This window comes from Pollicipes pollicipes, unplaced genomic scaffold (assembly GCF_011947565.3).
Source record: "Pollicipes pollicipes isolate AB1234 unplaced genomic scaffold, Ppol_2.1 Scaffold_4219;HRSCAF=4965_pilon_pilon_pilon, whole genome shotgun sequence".
In the NCBI taxonomy this organism is placed as follows: Eukaryota; Metazoa; Arthropoda; class Thecostraca; order Pollicipedomorpha; family Pollicipedidae; genus Pollicipes; species Pollicipes pollicipes.
This window is the reverse complement of record NW_023596448.1, coordinates 8152900-8175602: the sequence shown is the minus strand read 5'-3', so window position 1 is coordinate 8175602 and position 22703 is coordinate 8152900. Positions and strand designations below refer to the sequence as shown.

Here is a 22703-nt window from a genome sequence, read left to right as displayed (position 1 = left end):
ATATCCTTAATGAACGGCTTTAGCTGGTCACTATCCTCATTAGTCTTCTGTAGCTGGGTCCTGAAACTCAGTGACATAAAAGCAAGGGAGCTCACTCAGCTCACAAGCAGAACAGACCAAGATTGCGGCCATTGCTTGATGCCTAGAATGGCTGCAATCTCCGGAGAAACCCTATTCGCAATGACAAATTGTCCCCTAAAGAAATCAAATGCGTTTTCCATGCGAGCAGGGCCAAAGAGCCATCTCATTCAAACCATTTTAAGGGTATCTGGCGTACCAATAAGAGTCGGCCCTGCGTCTTGGAACGCTCCTGCACCAGAGCATATCTCAGCCTTTTTGAGACCCCGGGAACCCTCAATTCACCAGCGGAGCAGCCACCGAGCCGGGCGGGCGAGACCTGAGAACCGAGCCGGGCAGGCGAGACCTGAGAACCGAGCCGGGCAGGCGAGACCTGAGAACCGAGCCGGGCAGGCGAGACCTGAGAACCGAGCCGGGTAGGCGAGACCTGAGAACCGAGCCGGGTAGGCGAGGCCTGAGAACCGAGCCGAGCAGGCGAGACCTGAGAACCGAGCCGGGCAGGCGAGACCTGAGAACCGAGCCGGGTAGGCGAGGCCTGAGAACCGAGCCGGGCAGGCGAGGCCTGAGAACCGAGCCGGGCAGGCGAGACCTGAGAACCGAGCCGAGCAGGCGAGACCTGAGAACCGAGCCGGGCAGGCGAGACCTGAGAACCGAGCCGGGCAGGCGAGACCTGAGAACCGAGCCGGGCAGGCGAGACCTGAGAACCGAGCCGGGTAGGCGAGACCTGAGAACCGAGCCGGGTAGGCGAGGCCTGAGAGCTAAGCCGGGTGGGCGAAACCTGAGAATCAAGCCATTGATCTATTCTGCGATCCGCCGGGCAGCCGTCGGTGATAATTAGAGCATAATTGACATGCGATCATTAGTGTCATGGCCAAGTCAAGTGGTTACCATTACAGCACTCCGAGAAATGACATCCTGGTAACAGGCGGCCTCAGCAAGTGTGCTGCTCTTGAAACCTTGAATGGTTGCACGACGGCAGTTCATTATGAGGAACCTGCTGGAAGAAAAGTGTGACATCTTCGGTCGCAATTCAAGCGTACTTGTCACGTTCTTATCTTGATTAGGGTCTGAGATCGGGCTTGCAGGGCTATGCTACTGGAGGTCGTTCTCCAGAACTCCGTTTCGTCATTTAAAAAGGTTCCTGTCGCCAAATTGTCTCCTCCAGTCTTTTCACAACGGTCAAGAATTTGTCTACCAATAGTTACTTTGCTTTTATCCGCGTGCGACGGACGCTTTGTTCAAGAGACTGAGAAATTGATGCTATTATAATAAATAGCTAAATATAATACTGTGAAATGCAATAGGCTGATGCTAAGAAATGACCAGCTTTGAGGAAAATGGTAATAATTCGCTTTCATATGGCTGAAAGGTAATCCTTTGCACGTCGCTCACATGATGTGACAAAGGGATACAAAATGCATCCGGAGCTTCCTGTGAAACCTGACCATAAGTTAACCTTGTGACCGTACGACTTAACGCTGCTCACATCCACTCTCCGCCTAATCAATGCAACAGTTCGTTTCGTTGTCGCAATCCGACGCTACTTCAGCGCGGCTCAGTCCCGACTTGTGTCAAGTCCTCGAAGTGTACCGCAATTGGCATCTCGCCACGACTGACATATTTCTAGCAGCGCCGACGAGCTGCCGCAGCCCGCTGCCGCGATTGGTCGGGGCTTTCAAACGGCTGTTCTGGTATGAACATTTGCGCGCGCAGCCAAATTTTCCTCCGGGATTGGAGGTGGGTGGATAGGGGCAAAAGTCAGATAATCTCTGCTGCAACCTTTAGCTCAAGGGAGGAAGGGATGAGCTCCCCATTTTTTTTCGAAACTCAAAATTAGCGCTATGGGCGTTGACCGGAAGGAAATAACCTAAATGGACATGCCTCCCGTCAGCTCGGGAAAACTTCCAATATTCCTGGTGTCATGTTCCTTGACCAATATTTCAGCGCTGCTATATTTGTTCTTGCTTCACATGGGCACGTATCAGACACGGCTGACGTCCCCGCTGGTGGTGACGTCACGAACACGAGGCTGGGCAAACCGACAGCTTCGATGCAATAAGAGACTGGCCCACGAAGCGTCATGTTGTCTCGAGTGGCACCTGCCTAAATCTAACAGAAAGTTGGTAGGTAGTGCGTAATGATGGACGCATACGACCGACTTGACGCTCACTCATTTTGGACGCATACGACCGACGTGACGTCACTCATTTGTCTGACGTCGCGTGCCCGGGATCTCAAGAATAACCGACCGATTGCGTTACGGTGCCGCTGCACGGCTCCACTGGCGGGTTCGATCTCAGCATGATCGACACTCATGTGGTAATGACGACACGCTGACCGCATGACGTCATCACCGATTGGTCACAGCTGACGGTTTTTGACGCACGGTGTCAGAACATCGTCAGCCTTGAAGTCCGCTGGTTGAAAAAGACTGAAGTGATCCACAATGTCTTGAATTCGCTTCTTATCGTCAGTGCCTGGACTTCATCTGGTGATATCTACTGACCCGTCTTTCTCAGCGTGTTATTTCTGCGAGGTTGCAGAAAGGGCTACGGCAGTAATTCGTCACTACCAGCTGGCCTGCTGCTTCAGGCTCAGTGACACGGCACTCTGGGGTTAGTGCAGCTGTCACGGACTCTGGCTTTGGACACGTCGCACTTTGGCTTTGATGCAATCATCCAGACTCAGGCTTTGACGCAGCTTCCTGAGGCTTTGGCTTTGGTGCCGTCCCCGCGTGTGCTATCTTTGCGTCACTCGCTGAAGAAACTGGCTTTAACACCAACCGCAGACTCCGACTTCGGCGCAGCCACCAGGATTGGCCTGTCGGGAATGTGTTCAGCTGATCTTTGTCTGACCACGAGCAGCTCCTCGGACCCTGACTTGGTGTTCACGGATCACTCGGAACACGCCATTTCGCTCCCGGTAAACACAAGCGGCGGAGCGCAGAAGCATCGAGTGTAGGGCCACTGACTTCAGGAGCACCGAGCGCAGGTGCACCGAGCACGAGAGCACCGAGCACAGAAGCGCCGAACACAGGAACACAGAGCTCAGGAGCACCGAGCGCAGGCGCACCGATCGCGAGAGTACCGAGCACAGGAGCACCGAACACAGGAACACAAAGCTCCGGAGCACCGAGCTTAGGATTACAGAGTGCAGTAGTACCGCACGGTGGCACCGAGCACAAGAGCACCGAGTACAAAAGCACTGAGCGCAGGACCACCGGGTGCGGTGCCCCAGTTAGCTAAAATGGATTTGCTATTTTGTGAAAGCAAAAATAGCGTTTTTCGTGGCAGAATCTCCGCCCGCTGGCGAGCTCTCTTCCAGTGCTGGGGTACGGCGACAACGCAAGCGACGCTCGAGTCACCCGAGTCACCTGAGTCACACTGACGCTTGAGCCACCCGAGTCACAGTGACGCTTGAGTCACCTGAGTCACAGCGTCGCTCGAGTCACCCGGGTGACAGCGCCGCTCGAGTCACCCAGGTGACAGCGACGCTCGAGCCACACAGGTGACCGCGCCGCTCGGGTCACCCAGGTGACAGCGCCGCTCGAGTCACCCAGGTGACAGCGTCGCTCGAGCCACCCAGGTGACAGCGCCGCTCGGGTCACCCAGGTGACAGCGACGCTCGAGTCACCTGAGTCACAGCGCCTCTCGAGTCACCCAGGTGACAGCGCCGCCCGGGTCGTCATGCCGTGGCCGATAGGCAGGCGCCAGCCGATCCAGCCTTTCGGCAAGTGTGAGCCCGCACTCGCTAGCGCACGATAAGCCCTGTTTGGATAACGGGCCGGCCATTACTCGCATACACAGTCACCGTGTGTTGAGGGTAGCCAGGGGCGCATCCAGGCACCAGTTTCTGGGAGGCCAGATCTGCGGCAGTCGCGGGGCAAATGCGCCTGTTATGTAGCGTGGCCCCGCACCTCAGGTCAGTCTGCTTCGGGGGTCACGTCCCCCGCACCTCCCCTGGAGCGGTCCTGGACGCGCGCCTGGCGACGGGGCCAGGAATGCGCCGACTCAGCCAGGGAAGAGCGGCGGCCACGTGCATGAGACACTCACCGGCTGTTTGTCGAGATGACCGGCAAACACAAACGGCTGGTGCTTGTTCGGGACGGATGCAGCTCGCGCTCAAAGCGTGCCTTGTTGACAGTTGGGGTGCATGGCTGTGTGGAGGGCGGTAGCCGGGTGGGTGACGGCCTCAAGTTTGCAGTAGAAAGGCCGTGGGTTCCGTTCCGGCCATGTGTTCACTTCTGTTGCCCTCATCTGCAGATGCACGTGATGCACAACAGCTGTTGTCGATGTCAGTGATGCGTGTCAACCAAAATGACAGGACTGATAATGACTGAAAGCCTATATGTACAACATATAGGTATGACCTGCCGGCGAAACGGAATGACAATATAACATGCATTTTTTCATGCAGGTGGTCAGTAGCGCCACCAATCTTGAGCCTCCGGGCCAGCAAACCAACGCCGAACGACCTACTCTGGATAACCCCATGGGATTTGCGTTCGTGAAAATGTACGGCGGGCTTAATAAGTTTGCGCAAGCAGTTGTTCGGACCCGCTGCGTCATGCCGCACGTGACGTCATATGCAGCCAATCACCGGCCGGCGGCGGAGGTCGTGTCGTCAGCCGTGGTGATGTGAACGCTCCTCAGACACGTGACGGTGTCTCGTTAGTGAATAACACGTCGATTAACCGCGTTCAGGTTCCAGACCCAAGGCGGTTTGGGCCCAATGAGGTGAAAGCTTTAGTTGTCGCCATCTCTTTGTCGGTATCTCTCTGGTTGTCTATATCCTTTCGTGGACTACTAATTAGCTATCTCAGATATAAAAACACGCGAATGGGAAACATTCTTGTTTAAGATTCACTATATCGAGTGCGCCTAACAGAAGCGGGATTTTGTCCAGCGCTGTTGCTCAAATAACTTCCGTTTTCGCCGAAGAGTTTAATTTTGTAGACTGTTTATGGTTGGAACAGATAACAATGGCGTTGTTTTTCTTGCTGCTTTGCTGCAACTGACTGCCAGCTTACTTCCGACCTTCCGAAAACATCCGTTTGCCTTTGAGGACGCCGCGTGCGAATCCAGATAAATGAGGCATAACTTTCCTCGAAAGTCGGCAGACATACTGCCAAGGCCGCGGTCTACAAAACATCAGCAGCCACATTCACTCAGCCCTGTTTGTAGTGTGCTCGAGTGTATCAGCCACGTTTGAATCACAAGATGTGCATGCTTGGCTTGTAGAAAACAGGAATACGAAGTTTCTTTTTCCTGAATTTGCAGCCGCAACATCCATGGGTGAAAATGCTGAGCAAAATTGGTTTGGCACAGCTACTGCAACGAGTACGTCGCAATGGCAAAACGTAGTGCGTCATATTCATCTCCCATGTGGGTATCCAAGGGCATGTCAGCATATCAAAGCAGAAATTGTGCGTCGCTCACCGCGATTCGTCGCCTCTGCCAAAGGTGCGTTTCGTTTTTTTGGGGAAGTCTCTCCCAAAAACCAAGACCCATAACACACTCCGAGGTCAACGCCCTCTGCTCGGTCATCTAAACGCTCACCAGGGCAGCTTCAGGCTGGTAATCCCCTTCAAAATCCTTCAGGGGCTAAGACAAAGACTGAACACTCAGACCAGCTAAGCCCGGCCGAAGAGGATCGCTAACGGTTGAAACCGAATGCTTAACATGATGCCGGCGTGGCGCCTTTTTGCGTCAGGTTTTTGCCAGGAAAGCCTCGTCCCTAAATGCGCAGAATACTGCCCATTGGGTGCAATGCTGTTGGTATTTCAATCTGAGGATCTCAGTAAGCCGGTGGTCTTTGTGGAGGTTCTTACAACGCAAAACACCGAGCCCGTATTGTTCGTTTTCTATCCAGCGTTTGTAATCCTTTGAGCATGCGATGCAGTTTTTCAGGCTGAAGGTCCGCGAGCGGCTGCGACGTCATGCGGCCGGCTTCGACAGTAGCCATGAGTGAGTCGTGTTTCTTGAGAACGGCATTTTTGACCGAGGTTTTCATGTGCGATTGCTCGGGCTTAACCGACACATGAGCGCTGGGTTTTAATAGGTGGGTGACTTATGCAGTCAGGTTAATTTACGTGTGCTCCTGGGATGAGATGTTGCTAAGATTTCGACACATTTAGTAAGGAAAATGATTGGTTGCGTGTCGGTGCATTCCAAACGCCTACATCAGCAGGGTGCTCGGGGTTGGGGCTGATCACAGCTATTTGTCCGGATCGGCAGCTGGATGAGCATCAATCATGGAGCACATTTAAACGTTCTTCGTAAATCACGCTGTTAAATAATTTCCCAAATACACAGTATTCGTAACGAATCTCATTTGCACGCGGGTAAGTTCCTTTCTGGCGCGCTGAGCCGCCGCCAGAAACAGCAGAGAAATGTTAAACTTCCCAACTGTTAACACGACCTTAACGCTCAGCTTCTGAGTGACCGACAAATGTCCGCGACCGGGCGAACCCTGCCAGTAAAGTTCAACTTCGACAAGCGTCGCTTAGCGGAAGCCGAGTAAAAGGCTGAGCTCCTGAACTTCCGAAGCTGTTGCTTTTAATGGCGTGTCCATGATCTGGTTCCTCACTCCTTTTCAAGTCAGAATTCCTCCTCCGTTGCCAGAGAGCCCAATTTGTGTGCAGGAGAGTACTCGATCAAATCTTTCACCCTCCAAGCACCGAAGAACACGTGCGCCAACAGCACTGGCAAGGCCTGACCGACGAGCGCGTAAACAACGCCAACCGATACCCCGTCGTCCAGCTAGCTCTCCAGCAGCGCGTGGTCGTGACCGCCACTCCCCTGCGCGCGGGCCGCTTGCCAATTCGGCCGGCGCGCCCGCTGATCCCGCGGCGGGATCGTCTCTCCTGATCCCGCGTCCCGTATCCTGTTCACCGCCCCGCCCCGCCAGCTGCACCACAGTAGCCGCCGCTACTGTTCCCGCCGCCCCAGCCCCCCTGTGACGTCACGGGCGGGGAATGCCGCCCCCCGGGTCGACCCGGGCGGCGTTTTTTGTTGCGCGCGGCGCGGCGCGCGGATTATCTGGCGCGCGGCTGCTCGTGGCGCGCCCAATATGAATGGGGAGTGCGCCGGATTAAAGGGGAGGATAATGGCGCAGTGTAATGGGACCACGGCGCCCGCGACGGCCGGTAATGAACCGTGAAAATCCCGCTCCCCGGCGGCAACAGCCGCGCTCCCCCCCCCCCGGGCGCCAGCGGCAACAGGGGGGGGGGGGAGGGGGGTTGGGGGGGCAGACGCCGCTGCGGCCCATCCCGGCCGTTTACGACAAATAGCCTGTCGTGGCGGTACTCGAGAGAGGCCCGTCATAGGAGATTCACCGGCACCAGTGGGGTCCCGTGGAGGGCCGACGGCCCGCAGCCGGGGAGGGGCGACGCTGGCAGCATGGGTGTAGCAGTCACATCGCGGGGTTTCGAGGACAGATCGGGATCTCTGGTCACACCTGCCCCCGCCCATCCCCCGAATTGATGTGTACATTACAAAACTGAAAAAAACACTCATCGTGAAACGCAAATCGGAGGACAAATCCGAATGCTGTCAACGAAAAAAACAACGGACGGAATGCACCCGGAAATGCCCGTCGTTGCACCCACGCATCGGCGCATGGTGACGATGCGCAAGAGACAACCAAGCCCCCATGAACAGGTGGCAGCACGTGGGGCACCACGCGGCAGAGCTCGGCGGTGACTCAGGACCAGAGCGATAATGTATGGATGCCAGTGAACCGCTTGTAGACCTGGTAATCCATCTGGTAACCCGTTGTGGTCGCGTGCTTTACGAAGTGACAATAGCACGAAAGCGGCTTAAGGCATGCCAATCATAGTGCCGGAAATACCTCATATTTCGAATGATGCATGATGGCTTAGATTATAGTCCAGGCATTCATGGGGTGGCTTCATACAGCCTTAGCATGGAGGTCCACAGCTTCTTCAGGGTGGGGAAGCTCCCAGTGCAGATCGCGATTCCAGCGATGCCTGCTGCGCGACTGTGCCAGAGCCCACAAATGGGGCTGCAGTTGTCCCGTTGCTGGCTCCGCCCCGGCCGCAGCGTGTCACCAGCCGCCCCCCCCCCCCCACCCGGCCATCGCTGGCTCCGCCCCTGTCCGCAGCATGCCGCCAGCCGCCCCCACCCGGCCATCGCTGGCTCCGCCCCTGTCCGCGGCATATCACCAGCCGCCCCCCGCCCGGCCATCGCTGGCTCCGCCCTTGTCAGCAGCGTGTCACCAGCCGCCCCCCAGCCCGGCCATCGCTGGCTCCGCCCCTGTCCGCAGCATGTCACCAGCCACCCTCCGCCCGGCCATCGCTGGCTCCGCCCCTGTCCGCAGCATGTCACCAGCCACCCTCCGCCCGGCCATCGCTGGCTCCGCCCCTGTCCGCAGCATGTCACCAGCCACCCCCCGCTCGGTCGTCGCTGGTTCCGCCGCTGGGCGTGCACACAGCGAGCTCAGCTGTCGGTTTATTTACACAGAGATCGGTTCTCTCCGAATGTCAGCACGGACGTCCGGTGCCGACCGAGTGTCTGCCCAGACACGTCCCGCGCGCGCAGACACAACAGACACACCAACAGACACCGCGCGGTGCGCACAGTTTGTACTAGCACTTAAACAGAAACGGAGCGCGAAGACACCGCGCCTGCCTTCAGTCCTGCGCTTTGTAACACGTTTCTCTCCTGCCCGAAGAGACACAGACACGTACGCACGCACGCACGCAGGCACACACGCACGCAGTCGGCTCAGTGGAAACTCCCGCAGCACCGTCCCTTTACCAATAAAACTTAATACCCCGCCCATGGCACAATGGGAGAAACAAAACAGCCCGGCCCGCGTCCGAACCATGCCCGGTTGGCTTTGCTCTCTCCCACTGGGCCGCCTCCGCGGACGCGGCTCCTGCGTCGGAGCCCCGGCCAATATGGCCATACACGAGTCGTCGTGCTTCGGGGCCGGCCGGGACGCCGGCGCCCGCACGGCGCCACATCGGGCCGGCCGGCGCCCGTCCCGGCCGGCGCCGCACTGCGGGCCGCCGCGCGCCGCCGCCGGCTAAAACATCACTTCGTAGACGGTGGCCTTCTTGTCGCCGGAGCCGGTGACGATGTACTTGTCGTCGGCCGAGATGTCGCAGCTCAGCACCGACGACGACTCCTTCGACTGGAACACGGACGGCCAATTAGCGCCGCGTCCCGGCCCGGCGGCCAATCACAGCACAGATCGCCCCGTAAATTGACCAATCGCCGCCGTATCGGCGGCCGATCACGTGAGTTAATGTGCGTCCGCCGCCGACGACCGGTCTCGTTTGACAAACGGCTGGGGGAAGGGGGGAGGGGAGGCTCGGACAGCTGACACGCCTCATTAGTTACGACAAGGTCGGGACAAGGTTGCCACACCGACCAAGATCGCCCCCGAGATGCCGGCGAAAAAACCGGGGTCGTGCGCTCACCTGGAAAATGGAGGTGCCGTACGGCGTCCTCCAGGCGTTCAGCAGGTTATCCTTGCCGGTGGAGACGAACCACTTGCCGCACTGGGCGAACTTCAGTGACAGCACACAGCTCTCGTGCAGGTGCAGCTGGTACTTGTCGGGCTTGTTCACGTGCAACACCTCCACGTTGGAGCTCTCCATGCCGACGGCCAGCCACTCGCCGGTCGGGCAGAAGCCCAGCGAGAAGATCTGCGAGCTGAAGTCATGCTGCTGCAGCTGGCGGCCCTCGCGCAGGTCCCACGAGCGCACCGTATTGTCCAGGCCGCCCGTCCACAGCTTGTTGCCGTCGGACGAGATGTCGATGCAGGACGCGCCGTCCGTGTGGCCCTGGAACTGGCGCACCAGCTGCTGGTTGTGCAGGTCCCAGACGGCGATGTTGCCGTCGCTGCAGCAGCTGAAGCACACCTTCGAGTCGGGCGAGATGGCCAGCGCGTAGCACGCCGGCGCCGACGAGTTGAGCTCGGCCTTGATGCGCGGGGTCGGAGCGTTCAAGTCCCAGATGCTCAGCGTGCTCGCCTCGCCACCCACGATGAGCGTGCGGCCGTCCGGCAGCAGCTTCACAGAGCGGATGTAGTTGTCGCGCTGGAGACACTCCAGCTGCGAGACGGGCGACTTGGCCGTCGGCTGGCTGATGTCCCACACCTTGACGCAGCCCTTGCCGCCCGTGTAGACGTACTTGGTGGGGTTGGAGATGGTGACGGCGCATACCACCTCACCGTGGCTCAGGGTGTTGATCTGGCGCGCGTGGCGCGGGATGCCCGGCCCCAGCAGCGCGTCCGGTGGGAACGTCACAGGCTGCAGCTGGCCGTCCGCGCCCACGTGGAAGCTGTACGACCTGCCGGACGATGTGGGGTCAGAGGCGAGCCCAGGCACACAACCCATGGGAGAGAGGCTCCACATGATAATTTAGCGCACGGCGTTGATTCACTGTATTTTGCAAGGCAGCCGCTTCGCACTGAAACTACATGCGGGTGGTCAGTCGTAAAAGATACAGTCATACAAGATACAGTTGCACGGGATACAGTCATACAAGATAGAGTCATACAAGATAGAGTCATACAAGATACAGTTGCACGGGATACAGTCATACAAGATAGAGTCATACAAGACAGCCATACAAGATACTGTCGCACAAAATAGTCAGTCATACAAGATACAGTCACTGTCGAGCTCGCGGGGCGATGGCCTCTGTCGGCTCCTCCCGGCGGGCCCTGCGGGGTGCCACAGGACAGCGGCACATCCGTTCCCACACACACGTTCACAGGCGCGCGTGCACAGACGGTGTTGGGTGACGCTCACACCCCCCCCCCCCCTGCCGTCCCCGGCCGTCACGCAGCGGCGGTCTCCAGTGCGTGGAAGTGGAGCGCCGTGTGTGGCGGGTGTGACGTCAGGGTCGGAGGTCGAAGGTCAGTCGGTGGCCGTTCTCAGAGCGGCGATTTCGTTCGATCATTAGCTCCGCGCCGCCAACCGCCGCCATCTGCGAGGCCATGACAGCACGGCGCCGTACCGCGCCGGCATCTCCGGACTCCGAGGTGGCCCGATCGAGCAGGGCGCACGCGCGCGACAGCCGCTGACAGCGGTGCGTTCCGTCGCCGAGATGGAGATAGCGATACCCGGCTGCCTTTCAGCCGCTGCGTGCTCTGCATACCGACTCGCTCTCCCCTTCCACGTTACATTCCCCCACTCGGCGGGCTGTCGACGGCCGGATATGTATCATTTACGTCCAACTGAATGCCAATTAGGCGCGGCGTTTTGCCGCTGCTGCCGGCGACCACAAAAACCGGCAGACGAGGCGCCCGCACACTCGCTGTCACAGACTGTACCTGGAATTACAAGCGCCTCGCACGGCATCTGCGTGGGCACCTCCCCTCCGGAGACGCCGCGATAAGCGGGCACGACCGGCGGCGAGCAGGCCGTCGGCAGCTGGTGGTGACGCCCAGGTCGATCGCGGGACCACAGACTCCATTCGAGTCACGTTTGTGTCGCTACCTCGGCTGATGAGGTCAGCGGTGCCGACCGCGTCCCAACCGCGCGCCGCTGCCGCCGCCGCCAGCAGCCATTATCGGTGGTCGCCGCCGCCGGCGCGCCAACCGCCACCGCTGCCTGCGGTCGCGCCGAAAACGCGGCCGCAAACCGGCGCCGGCGGCGGCGTCTCTCACGGCGGTGCGGATCGGCAGGCGCGGTGAGAACCGCCCGAGGGCAGATTCCGCGTGCCGCGGCCTCCCGCCGCTAGGCTAGCCAACCCCAACACGGCCGGAGAGCGGCGAAGCGAAACCGAAGGTGGGGGGGGGGGGGGGCTTTTCCTGCCCACCAACCGACAAAAACGTCTGGCGACTGCTCGCAATCCTCCAGTCACCAGACCGGCAGCGCCGCACGGCCGGCGGGTGCGCGTTTCCCGACGTTCGCCAGCCGCGCGTGCGACGCGGGGTCCGCGCGCCAGACCTCCAGTCGGCGGGGAAAGCGCGGTCTCCTCTCCGAAGCCCTCCTGCCCGACCGGAGCTCACCACATCGGCCGGGCGCGCGTCAGCCTCGCCCGCCGCCGCGCCGGAGCGGGCGGGCCGACGGGCTCGCTGCGGCGCGCCCAGCCGCATCCATCTCCATCGCCGGCCGGCCGCCGCTCGCTGCGGTCAAAATGGGCCGGCCGATGGGCCACCGCAGGAGGCGAGGCGGCGCGGCGGCGCGGCGCTGCGGTCGGGCGCCGTCACGCTCGTGACGGCTCGATCACGTGACGCCGAGCGTGGCGGCGTCACGGAGCGTCTCGGCATACGATGCGGCGGGACGCCGCGCGCCGCCGGCGTCGGCGCCGTCAGCCAGTCGGTGGCGTGTGGTGGTGGCTTCCGAGGGCCGACCAGGAGAGGCGCCGATGCTCGCTCTCCGGCTGACGTTTCCTCCCACCACCAGTCGGGTCGAGGCGGCAGGCAGCGTCCTCCCACCCGGCGCTCCCCAACGCGGGGCGGCACGCGTCCCCACGCGCCGATCAGCAGGCTGCCCGTCCTCTCTCTCATCGGCGACACTATCTCGGACGCGCCCTTTTCCTCCCTGTCACCGGCTGGCACCCGGCGGGGCCGCTTCCTTCCCTCGGCCAGCGGCGGCGGCACCATTTCCTGTCCTGCGGCGCCGCGGCCGGCGGCGGCGGAGGCGGCGGCGGCGGCGGTTGTCCAACACACCAATCATGTTCGCCGCCGCTGTTCGGGACACATTCCGGCCACCGCTAATTACCGCCACCAGGGCCGGCCTCGAAGGACGCAGATCCGGATCGAGGTCCAGGGATCGGGGATCGGGGAGGTCAGGTGTCGAGCCGCCGGGACAGGCGCCGGCCAGCGGCGCCGCGGCGCGAGGTCAAGGAAGTGCCCATTACCTCACCGCAGAGAGCTGCCGTGATTTACGAGGAAGCCGGCAGGCCCGTAGCGTCCCACGTCGTAACTACACCTGGCGACCAGCCGGCGTCTGAACCCGGTGGTTCCGCTGTTCTCGGCGAGCGGCCAATCCGCTACTGTTGTCGCTTGGCCCAGGCCCCGGGGAAAGAAAGCGTGCACACAGCCTTACCGAGCGTGACCAGGGCCGTGGAGGTTTTCTTCCCACGCCGTGCAACGCCAGATCATTGGCGAGTATAACGACGCTGGACCGGCCAGCTGGACAGAGGGACGTTACCGCTCGGGGGGGGGGGGGGGGGGGGGCGGGCTTCTCCGCGCGCCGCCCGTTCGGCGTCCAGGCCGACTCAGAAGCCTCGCCGGCGCCCCATCCAATTAGAGGCGGCGCCGGCGGCTTACTGGGGCGCGAGGCGGCGGCGCCGACCTCGGCCGGTCAAACCAGGGCGGCGGCGGGGACGCTGGGGCCGCCCGGCGCTCCGAGAGGAGAGCGACCGGCCGCCATCACTTCGAGGAAAGCAGAAGTCGCTAAAAGAGTGCATGGGAAATGTGGATCGAACGTTCGGGGGCAGCACGCCAGCGGGGGCCACATCACCTCAGTCACACACACACATGACACGTGCGCCAGCCGGTGTCCCGGAATACTTGAATACTTCCCCGTGAGCTCGCGGTCACTACGGGAATGCTTCTCCCGGGAGCTCGCAGTGAATACGGGAATGCTTCTCCCGTGAGCTCGCGGTGACTACGGGAATGCTTCTCCCGTGAGCCCGCAGTGAATACGGGAATGCTTCTCCCTTGAGCTTTGTCTTCGCCAGGTGTTAAGAGAAGGCTGATTTAGTCATCAATTACAGAACAGTTCCACGTGGCACGATTAAAACAATCGTCTTTGTTTGACCACTTCAAGGCCAAACTTCCGCCCCGTAAAAAGGCTGTCCGCCACAAAGTGAGCGCGGGGGAGGCGAAGGGAGAGGCTCCGCCACTTGCGGCCGCGGGCACGTGCCGGCGCGGGCCGGGCCGGACACGACGGCTAGCGCCACAGCCCTGTCCGCCGGGGACGGAGGGCACCTCAGCACCACTAACGACCCGTCCGGAGGGGGCGGCCCGCTCGTGACCAGCCGTGATCGTATCGACTCTAACGACGCCAGCCGTCATTAGCGGCGGCCGCCGGCCGGCGCAAAAACGCGCAGCATTTGCATAGAGAGTGCGCGGCGGCGGCGGGCGGTGCGGGCGGCGCGCACGCCTCCGGAGCGGCGGCGGGTCACGGGTCAGAGATGAGGTGGCGCCCCGCCGGCCGGCCGCTGGAGCCGGCGGTAAGAGGGGGCGCCGCCGGCCGAGGGCGGCGGCCGTGGGAGGCGCCGCCGCCGGCGCGCCGACACTAACGGTGACGGGGTCACGGATCACGAGACGGGCCCGCGGCCGGGGCGGCGTCCCGCGATCGTGCCGCCGGCCGCCGCCAGCGGCCTGGCAGTGCCAGGTCACGGCCCGGGCAGGGGCGCGCCCAGCGGCGCCGGCGGAGAGTCGTGCTGAGACGGGCGCTGTATGGCCCGCTCATGGCCCGTATAACCCGCCAACGGTCAGGACGCTGACGTCGACAGAAGTAGATCGGCACGCACGTACTCAACCGGTACACTTAATCACGCACGTGCGCATGTCGACAGCACGGCGAGCGCAAATCTCCCAAAATGTGTTCGTTGTCGCATGACCAGAATCCACGTCCCCTGCACCGCTGCCTGGACCCGCCCGTGCGTGTGGGAGAACGCCTGCCTCCAAGCGGCCAGACGCGACGCTCTGCCCGAGCGGCGCCACGGCGGCCCGCGCCCCTCCGCTCGCCGCCTGTGACACGGGATTTAACGGGCCGGCCGGCGGCGGACGCGGCGTCCGCTCCAGCGCGCATCGCTGGCGTAAATGGACTGCGGGCCGCAGATACGGCCATCGCGGGTCTGTTGTGACGAGGGCTGGACGGGTCCGCCGGCGGCGTCACCGGGTCCGCCTCCGCCGCCGACAAGGGGTCGGTCTGCTGACGGACGGCGGCGGCGGTGTCCCAGCGCGGCGGTGCCCCACCGCGCTGGCGCCGTTCATTCAGCGCTAGACGGACACCGAAGCGACGTCGGGGTCTGTGTTGCCGCGAGCGCCAAGCTTGGAGTCCGGGGCGGACCGGGTGGGGCCGAATCGAGCCAGAAGTGGGACAGTCTCGTGAAACGCCGCGAGACCCAGAATACGTCGGACGTTACGCCTTAGTGAGAAGAGTTATGTCGAAGGACGCTGAATCGATCGCAACCATCATGTCGAACGACATATTGAAGAAATGCCGGGCGATCAGCATGCTCGAACGGCGTCTCCTCAGGGTACATTCGTACCTCGGCCGTCTCGAACAACGTACCTTGCGGACATCAAAAGACCAACTAAATCGTACCCTGACCGCCTGGAACCTGGCACCCCCCCCCCCCCCCCGCCTTCGACGCCACGTCACTGCCTGCGCCGGGGGGGGGGGGGGGGCGAGGCCGGCGCATCAGCAGTGTTACGGCCCGCAGCGCGGATCTTCCCGTCTGACCGGGCGTCGCGGGCGTCACCTTACCGGGTGCAGGTGTCAGACAACGGCCATTGTCAGGGCCTCCGACCGGCCATCACGTGCGATCGTGCAGCTGGCGAGCGGCGGGGGCGGGGGCGGCGCGGGTCGTGCGCGATGCAGCGTCGTAACCCTGTCGCTGCGGTGTCGTAACACGTGTTCGGCGCGGCGGTGCCGTGTAAGACAGAGCGCGCGGCGTCGTTAAATCGGTGGCGGTCGCCGAGGCGCAGACCCGGTCGGCCTCGCGACCGTGAGCGGCCGCTGCGGAGAGCTGCCGACCCCGTCCGTACCCGAAGACAGAACTGGAGGTACGTTCCGCGCAGCTGTGAAGCCGGGTGTGAGCGTGGACCCCAGCAAACGGACGCTGTGACCTGTAGCCTGCTGCTGGGCGCACTGTGAGTGATGGGCGCCGCGATGCGGCAGGTGCTGTGTATGCGCCCGTATGGTGATTGGCTCGGGTGTTCGGGTGTCGTGTTCAGCGGCGCCGGTCTCGTCTCTACTCACGGCTTTCCGCCGGGGCCCGAGTGTCCGTTGGACGGAATCGGCGGCGCGCGCACCTGGCCGTGCGCGTCATAGCTGACCTGAGGGCACAGGAGTCACCGGGTCACCGGCCGGCGCAACACGTGGGAGGGGTCGCAGGGGTCACATGAGCTCCACACGCGCGCCTCGAGACCTTTCTCGGGACAAGCCTGCAGGGTGCGAGACAACAATACGTCGTTAGCGCGGCCGTCACGACCGCGTCGCGGTTCATCGCGAGACACCGCCGCCCTCATGCCGACCCCGTCTGTCGCTGAGAGCCGCCGGGCCCGGACCACGCCGGCCCCGGCGCGGCTCTCACCCTCACACAGCCAGCCTCGGCCACCGAACGATCCGCCTGGATACGAGCGCCACCCAATATTCCCCTCCCCCGCCGCTGCCACCTTATCACACCCCGGCCTTCCGGACATCAATCAGCTGGCGGCCAGGCCGAGCGGGCCGCCATATTGGCACCGCCGCCCGGGGCAAATCGTCGGGCCGGCGCTAACAAGTCCTGTGCCCCGGGGCGATGGACCGCATCGATCCCGGCTAAGAACTCATTCAGCCCGCCCAGAAGCGACCGGAATTATTCATCAGGGGCGGCGCTCCGCCGGAAGACGCCGGCGGGAAGCAGCACGTGCCGGCTGCCGCCGCCGGCCGAAAAATTGAATTTGGCGACCGAAATGAAGACGGGCGGCGGCGCTGAGTGGGCAGCAGCTATCCACTTCTTTATGCTCTCCGGGCGCCCTCCCAGCCGCGACGTTCCGTCGGGTCGGACGGTAGGGCGCAGGCGGCGGTCGCCCCGCTCCGTTCTCCAATGAATAATTCCGTCGCACCATATATAAAACAAAATACACCGGCCGGGAAATGAGAATCGCCCGGCAGGGAGCGTCTGGCGGGCCCGCCCAGACCGGGGCGGAATTTGTGGCGCCGCCGCGCAGCTCGGGCCAATCGGGGGCGCCGCGACGAGCACCTCCAGCGGCGCGAGCATCACCCAACGCCCGATCCCCGCGCGAATGGCGCCTGGGAACGCGAGAAGCATCACCAAACGCTAAAACTGCCGGCGAGCGGGTCGCCAACAAATAACGCGCTTCGCCACGTGCGTGACGAGCAAGAGCAGTGAGTTCATCGCAGCCGCCGGAGCACGCGCCAAAAACGGGCGGCGCTCTCGGGGCGCACGCCCCACCAACGGTACTCACCGGGGCACGCAGATAGCTGGCGGCCATGGGCGGGAAGCCGGCCGGGGCGCCGGCGGGTAGTTCGGGTCGCTGACCCGGGGTCATGTACGGGTAGCCGACGGCCGGCGCGCCCGGCTTCAGGGCGCCGTTGGTGGCGGAGGTGGGCGTCAGGGACTTGCTGACCGGGGTTGTCGGCTTGTCGACCTGTAACGTGAAGAGCCTGAGTGTTCACAGGGACAGAGCTGCAAAGGAGGGTCAAAGGGGAACAGCGGGGGAAGGGATAAAGAAAACTGAACATGAGCACCGGGTTATAAATGTTTCTCTGACATCCCAGCTGTTAAATGGTCACCGATTTATTATCTCCACTTGTCCCGTGTTCTCAGAGGCAACACCCTCCCCCCCCCCCCCCCTGCCGAGTTGGCCTGAGCGCGCCCCTGCAGGCCGAGCGCGCCTGCCTGCAGACAGCCACGCCACTGAGTCACACACATAAACACGGCGACAGACACGAGCAAACACGTCAGGCGCACTGCCAGCAGCGCCGGGGGCAGCGCCGAACATAGTCCACAGAGATGGCAGTCGCCCCTTGCCCCCCACTCCACACACAGAACACAGTCCGTGAGGTCAGAGAACACGCGGCGGCGGCGGCGGCGGCGTGCTACGCCGGCTTTGAGGAGCGCGCCCTGCAGTCGACGCGGTGCCGTGCGCGCCGCCAAACGGGGCGCGAGTCGCCGGCCGGCGCAGCACCGGCACACGCGGAACGGGCGGCGGGTCACCTGGCCACGGTCCAGCGCGCCGGCCCGTCCTTTCGACGAGCGCCCCGGCAAGCCTTTCACTCTTCGGCGGCGCGGGGATATGAATATTTCAGTGAAATGTGAACGAGGAAAACAGGCCGGCGTCGGGAGGCGGCTGCACGGGCGGGATCAATACCGCCACCACCGGACGGCGGCCTGACCCCCACCGCACCCCCGGGGCAGACGACGGCCAGCCGATGGCCCCGGGCCGGCTTGTTCGACGAAACGGCTCGGCGGTGGGCGGTTACGGCGTCGGGTGCCGGCAATCGCCGCAGAGTTTGGCGTTTATGTTGTTGGAGCCGCCGGCAGCCCGTCGTTAAGTGGCAGCCCGCCTATCACCGCGGCATCGCATCGATCACGGATATTGCCGGGATCACCAAACGCCACTGGTGTTATCAGATCGCTCTGGTGTTATCACAGCTCGAGGTGAGGGCGGCTCTAGCGTTACGACAGGTAAAAGCCCACTGCCACGATATGTTGTGCCGTATGTGAGTTAATTTATAATAAATCATTCTGTGAGCTGCCGTTAGTGTTGTGCTATCATGTTTATCAGCACTTTATTCACGGCATTGCTGTTCTATTAGGACTACTTTTGCGCTACAGTTAGCATTACTGGACTGGCATTACTGCTAATGATTTACATAACTGTTTCATTATTTATAAACCATACATAGTTTCCACATTGTTTTAATGCCATTTATTATAATTGCAAAATTGCTGTCGAACTTGTTCTCTTCTGATTACGCCACAATCACTCTACATCAATAAATGGTTGCCTTACGCTTGACTGACTATGCACCCAGACCCAATACCCCTCGGACGGCCCCCGCGCCGCCGAACATGGGCGGCCACAGACCAGCGGCCATTTCGGCACGCCACACCGGCCCCACGGCCATTCTGGCGCAGCGGCGGTAAGGCGCCGCGCCCCGGGCGGCGCCGGTTATCACCGCACGGAGCGCCGCGAGGGACGGGCTCAGGCCGATTCACCGCTGATAACGGCCACAAGCGCGCCGGGCAGGGACTGGGGACGGCAGCAGGGACCAGGGATAGCGGCAGAGACAGGGGACGGCAGCAGGGACCAGGGATAGCGGCAGGGACTGGGGACAGCAGCAGGGACCGTGGACAGCGGCAGGGACCGTGGACAGCAGCACGGACCGTGAACAGCGCCACAGACCAGGGACAACGGCGGGGACCGTAGACGGCGGCGGGGGCAGGGGACGTGGTCAGGGGGCAGGGCGCACCCCGCGTGCCGGGGGCGTCTGCCGCTTGATCGATGACTGCAGGCGACAAAGGAGTGCGGGAGGAGGGCCTGCTGTGTAGCGTGTTCAGCACAGGGCCCGGCGGCACAGGGCCCGGCGGCACACGGCAGCCGCCGCTGGCCGCCGCCGTCGCAGGGCGGAGGCACGACACAGCGGCGGAGCAACAGCACAACAGCAACGCCGCGGGGAACAGCACAGCAACAGCGCCACACCAACAACGCCACGAGGAACGCCACAGCCTGGGGTGTGGTTTCCTTTTCAGCAGGGGGGGGGGGGGGGCTCCAGCCAAACTAAACTTCTAGGTGAAAGTGGGCGAAATGTCGGGGAAACCCTCAAGTCAACACATTTTGTGGGAAAGTTTCATTATTTTTCACAGTTCAGCCCTCAGCACATTTGACGAAACTACGCCCCCCTCCCTACCACATCACACCACCGCAGAAAGGCCCCAGGACTCGTGGACATCGCACTTGAACGTACAACGGCTTAGACAGAATATAAGGACAGCTGTCTTCTGTCGCCTCCATTAAGGATCCCGCTGAAAAGAGAATCGCTCTCCTATCCGAGCGTCCCGTCGCACCATGACCTCAGGCAGTGACGTGACGTGACGTAACACCGTAACGTGCCGGGGAGCTAATCGTTCCCGCCTGCCGGCTTCTTCCGTGCACCACGCCCGTCCCCCGGCCCCGGTCCCAAGGGGGAGGGGGGCGTCGACACCGACGGCCGCCGGGCGCCGCTGCCGCTGGCCGCCGGTGTAAATACGGGTGTAAATACGGGTGTCCATTAGGAGCCCGTGACGTGTACATGCCGGGCAAATACGCCACCAGGGCGCCGCAGCGGCTACTCAGCCATTAACGTCCTGCGGCGGCGGCGGCGGCGGCGGCGGCGGCGAAAGGAGACGGCAAACAGGTGCACTTTGCAGGGCACGCCGTGACCTGAGTGGACCCCGACTGCGGCGCGGGCCGCCCGCTGGACCCGACGGCGCGTAAGTGGCGCTCGGGTCGGCCGATCAGACAGGCCAGGGAGGTTTTCGATGGGGACGCAGCGGGCGGGAGCCATTGGCACCCGCCCGATCGCGGCCGCAGAGGGTGCTCAGAGTGCATGGGCAATCGTCCTTCAGCTGAGCGTGCAACCGGCCGGACGGCGACGAGTCGTCAGGGGAGCGGAACGAGCCGTCAGCAGGGGCGGAACGAGCCGTCAGGGGAGCGGAACGAGCCGTCAGCAGGAGCGGAACAAGCAGTCAGCAGGAGCGGACTGAGCCGTCAGCAGGAGCAGAACGAACCCGGCCGGGCTGGCGCGCCCACCGTCGCCATGCAACACCGCTCCACCGCCACACAACTGAACTGGACCGGCTTCTCTCGCCGCGGACAACGGGCACACCGCTCCACCGCCACACCACTGAACTGGGACCGGCTCTCTCGCCACGGACAACGACACACCGCTCCACCGCCACACCACTGAACTGGACCGGCTCTCTCGCCACGGACAACGACACACCGCTCCACCGCCACACCACTGAACTGGACCGGTCTCTCGCCACGGACAACGGCACACCGCTCCACCGCCACAACCACTGAACTGGACCGGCTCTCGCCACGGACAACGGCATACCGCTCACAAACCGTACACAGCACCCCCCTCCCCCTCCCCCCGGCCGCACCACTCAACAGTCGACACGCGCCGCTCAACCCGACCCCGTCCCTCCCCCCGCCGTCCGCCACCTGGGGCATGGGGCTCGCTCCCACCCCCTCAGCGTTTGGAACAAGACTGCTGGCGAGTTATGTGCAGCTACTTGATAACGCTTTGCTCTTCATGCGCAGAGATGCCACTGATCCTGAACATGACTGCTGTTCGAACTGAACTGATTTGGTGGTCGTAGCTAGTCAAGTAAATGACGTGTTTCCAACAAATTTCTACTGAGGCCGACCAAAGCCGCTGGCCCATTGCAAGCCAGGCTGCTCTGAGCGTCTTACTCTGCTCTGACCCGTCCGCGCTCCGGTAACCTTACATCCGTTCGCCCGGCATTAAGGTCATCCGCGACATGCCAGCAGCATCACTCCCTCACCCCCCCCCCCCCCCCGGGCAGTCTAGCCCGTCACGGCGCCTCCGCGCGCCCCAGGTGCGTACCGACTCCTTGCGGCTGAGGCTGGGCGTGGAGCGGCTGCTGCTGCTCTGGCTGGGGGGCCGCTCGCCTGGTGGCGGCTTGCGGTCATCGGAGGAGCCGGCGCCGCCGGCCGCCGCCCCGTTGCGCAGGTCGGCTGGCCGCGGCTCGCCGTTGTGGCGCGGTGACGTGTCCTCGGTGCCCGCCACGTCCACCACCAGGTCCTGGTCGCTCTTCTCCGGGTCCGACTCGTGGTGCTGCTGCCGGCGGCACAGGCCAGCGGGTCAGTGGTGATCGTTTGGGAGGAGGTGGCGCATGTCATTAGAGTGCCGGCGAGTACGGGTGTTGTACCGGCGTCGGCGGCCTCGCCCCCAGCCGGGAACCGAACCCGGGTGTCCCACGTGGAAGCTCGAGGCTCTCCTGCCAGAGCTCGTCATTACACTCCGCGGTACTTCCGCTGCGAACAGACGTGACCGCTTTTTGAGGGGGGGGGGGGGGGGGCAGGCGTTTATTGACTCCCGCCGCACGCCAGGTGACACGTGTCACAGCCTCTGGTGGGAACCAGGATCCGAGGCGCCTACTAGAACGGGAGATCTCACCAGCTGAGCACAACTCTGGCCACTAAACCCCGCGAAATCAAAATCGACAGACAAGAAGAGGAAGAGGAGGGAGAGGACGGGGAGGGGTGGGGGCAAACCCGCACGCTTCTGAGAACTGACGGACGCGGGGTCGCAGAACGGTGCAGCACGTTGCAGCGAGAGACCGGATGTTGGCCGCCGGCTAGTGATCAGACCGCGACAAACAAGGCCAAATCGGTCATGGGTCATCTGGGGCGGGACCGATGGCTAAACTCATTCCCACACCACTGCCCACGGCATGTGCCAAGGCACGGACAATCAGAAATCCCCAAACCGAGCCGTGCCATGACTGGCGGCGACCACCGCGCGAGCCCCCTCCCCCGGATCGCTGGGCACGCCGCCCCGGGCTAGACGACCCGCTGTTGTTATTTGGGCTTAAGGGCACGTCGACAGCCGCGGTCATTCTGCGCCCGAGGCTAGACGACCCAGCCGCGAGGCCGACAGGCCGTTTACACAGGGCGTCGGCGCGTATTTAAGGATCCGCCGCTCCAGCACCGTCGGCCCCTGCATTAGCGGATATCGCTTCGTAAACAGCCGCACAAAAAGGAAACCCTATGCCGTCTAAATAATCGCCGCCGAGCATCCTCCCAAGATAAACAGCCCCGGGGCGCGCGAAGACGCGGCGGCGTCGAGCGAGCGGCTGGCGGGGCCTCCGCACAAGACGGGGCGTGGGGCGGGACAGCCGGGGCCTCCCGCGGAGACGGAGCGGGGGGGGGGGGGGGGG

General features: G+C 62.7%; 2 pseudogenes; one reads left to right on the top strand and one right to left on the bottom strand.

Annotated features, from left to right (window-relative positions):
- The window catches only part of LOC119095754 (uncharacterized), an 11963-nt pseudogene extending 4962 nt beyond the window's left edge, over positions 1-7001 (top strand).
- Positions 7002-8536: 1535 nt separating this feature from the next.
- LOC119095365 (protein groucho-like) overlaps positions 8537-22703 on the bottom strand; it is a 32717-nt pseudogene continuing 18550 nt past the window's right edge.